The sequence below is a fragment of the Arachis ipaensis genome, chromosome B10 (assembly GCF_059453495.1).
Source record: "Arachis ipaensis isolate K30076 ecotype BB chromosome B10, ASM5945349v1, whole genome shotgun sequence".
Lineage (NCBI taxonomy): Eukaryota > Viridiplantae > Streptophyta > Magnoliopsida > Fabales > Fabaceae > Arachis > Arachis ipaensis.
In genome coordinates, this window is record NC_142435.1 from 93,137,236 (window position 1) to 93,140,113 (window position 2,878).

The window sequence follows — 2,878 nt, forward strand, 5'->3', positions numbered from 1 at the left end:
GCTCCCTCAATTTCAGCCAGAAAATTCCTGAAATTACAGAAAAATACACAAACTCATAGTAAAGTCCAGAATTGTGATTTTTATTTAAAAACTAATAGAAATATAATAAAAACTAACCAAATTACATTGAAAACATACTAAAAACAGTGCCAAAAAGCGTATAAATTATCCGCTCATCAGTGATTGCTGCTACTTGATTCCTCTCCATCTTCTTGGTGAGGTCAGCTAATTGCTTGGTAATCATCTTATTTTGAGCTAGCAGTGCATCCACATTGTTCAGCTCCATCACTCCTCTAGTATTTCCTCTTTCAGAAGCATAGAAGTAGTCATTCTCTGCTACAGTCTCAATGACATCTGTGGCTTCTTCAATGGTCTTCTTCTTGTTCAAAGATCCCCGGATGAGTGGCCTACTGCCTTCTTTGATTCATACGAAAGGCCTTCATAGAAGATGTGCAACTGCACCCATTCATTGAACATATCTGGCGGGCATCTTCTTGTCAAGTCTTTAAACCTCTCCCATGCTTCATATAGAGTCTCACCATTCTACTGCCTGAATGTTTGTACCTCAGCTCTCAACCTGTTGATCCGTTGAGGAGGATAGAATCTTGCCAAGAACTTGTTTACCACATCTTCCCAGCTTGCTAAACTCTCCTTTGGAAAGGATTCCAGCCATTTAGATGCTTTGTCCTTGAGTGAGAAGGGAAACAGAAGTAGTTTATAGGTGTCAGGATGAACACCATTAGTCTTCACAGTGTCGCATATCCTCAGGAAGGTGGTTAGATGTTGATTGGGGTTTTCTTGGACACTTCCTCCGAATGAACAATTGTTCTGAACAAGGGTGATGAGCTGTGGCTTTAGTTCAAAGTTGTTGGCATGTATGGTTGGCCTTTGGATGCTACTTCCACAGTTTCCTGGGTTTGGGTTAATGTAAGAACCTAGAACTCTTCTCTCTTGTCCAGCCTGATGCGTTGGACCTTCTCTGCCATGGTTGTGAGCCCCTTCTTCATGATGGTTCTCCATATTCTCCTCCATGTCTGGTTCAAAGTACTCTTCCTCTTCCTCAGCACCAACTACTCTCTTTCCTCTTGCTTCCCTCCTTAATCTAAGGAAGGTCCTCTTAGGTTAAGAATCAAAGGAAGTTGAAGCCCCGCTTCTTCTACCTATCATACAACCAACAAAACAAAAGCATAAGAGATAGATGCAGACCATAATTTCTATAGAAATGTTGCTAGTGTGAGTGATGCAATATATCAAACAGTTAGTGGGTTAGTGACTGAATTGTAAACAACTAAGAAAATGGGTAGGGGAAAGGGAAGAAAATAGCTAAATAGAAAGTAAATTACTCAAATGAACTTAAATCAAACAAAATAAAAACAAATTCTCAATCTAGTTATCGACCAATTTAATCATGGTTGATACAAAATTGATGAGCGGATATTTTATACGCTTTTTGGGGTTAATTTCATATAGTTTTGAGTATGTTTTAGTTAGTTTTTAGTCTATTTCTATTAGTTTTTAGGAAAAATTCATATTTCTGGACTTTACTATGAGTTGTGTGTTTTTCTATAATTTCAGGTATTTTTCTGGCTGAAATTGAAGGAGTTGAGCAAAAATCTAATTCAGGCTGAAAAAGGACTGCTGATGCTGTTGGATTCTGACCTCCCTGCACTCAAAGTGGATTTTCTGGATCTACAAAACTCGAAATGGCATGCTTCCAATTGCGTTGGAAAGTAGACATCCAGGGCTTTCCAGAAATATATAATACTCCATACATTGTACAAGGATAGACGACGTAAACTGGCGTTCAACGCCAGTTCTCTACCCAATTCTGGCGTCCAGCGCCAGAAAAGGATCAAAAGCTGGAGTTGAACGCCCAAACTGGCACAAAAACTGGCGTTCAACTCCACAAATGGCATCTGCACGTGACTCACTTAAATCTCAGCCCCAGCACACACCAAGTGGGCCCCAGAAGTGGATCTCTGCATCATCCATCATAGTCCACTCATATTTTGTAACCCTAGGCTACTAGTTTAGTATTTAAACAACTTTTAGAGACTTAATTTTGTATCTCATGACATTTTAGATCAAAACTTTGTATTCTCTTACGGCATGAGTCTCTAAACCCCATTGTTGGGGGTGAGGAGCTCTGCTGTGTCTCGATGAATTAATGCAAGTATTTCTGTTTTCCATTCAAACACGCTTGTTCCTATCTAAGATGTTCATTCGCGCTTAACTGTGATGGAGGTGATGATCTATGGCACTCATCACCTTCCTCAAATCATGAACGTGTGCCCGACAACCACCTCCGTTCTATATACGATTGAATGAGTATCTCTTAGATTCCTTAATCAGAATCTCCGTGGTATAAGCTAGAACTGATGGCGGCATTCATGAGAATCCGGAAAGTCTAAACCTTGTCTGTGGTATTCCGAGTAGGATTCAAGGATTGAATGACTGTGACGAGCTTCAAACTCCTGAAGGCTGGGCGTTAGTGACAGACGTAAAAGGATAGTAAATCCTATTCCAACCGGATCGAGAACCAACCGGTGATTAGCCGTGCTGTGACAGAGCGCGTGAGCGTAGTTTTCACTGGAAGGATGGAAGGTAGCCATTGACAACGGTGATCCACCAACACACAGCTTGCCATAGGAGGACGTGCGTGCGTGAATCAGAAGACAGAGGAAAGCAGAGATTCAGAAGACAAAGCATCTCCAAAACTCCAACATATTCTCCATTACTGCACAACAAGTAACCTTTAATTTATGCTCTCTTGGTTATTCGCAATTCAACTGATAAACATAATTGACTTCCTGACTAAGATTTACAAGATAACCATAGATTGCTTCAAACCAACAATCTCCGTGGGATTCGACCCTTA

General features: G+C 40.6%; 1 non-coding gene across 1 annotated transcript; it reads left to right on the forward strand.

The window, feature by feature from the left end:
• Window positions 1-472: 472 nt before the first annotated feature.
• On the forward strand, window positions 473-579 carry LOC148580895 (small nucleolar RNA R71). The gene has a single exon (XR_015899501.1). It is a non-coding gene; the product is annotated as a small nucleolar RNA R71 (small nucleolar RNA).
• The last annotated feature ends 2,299 nt before the right edge of the window (window positions 580-2,878 follow it).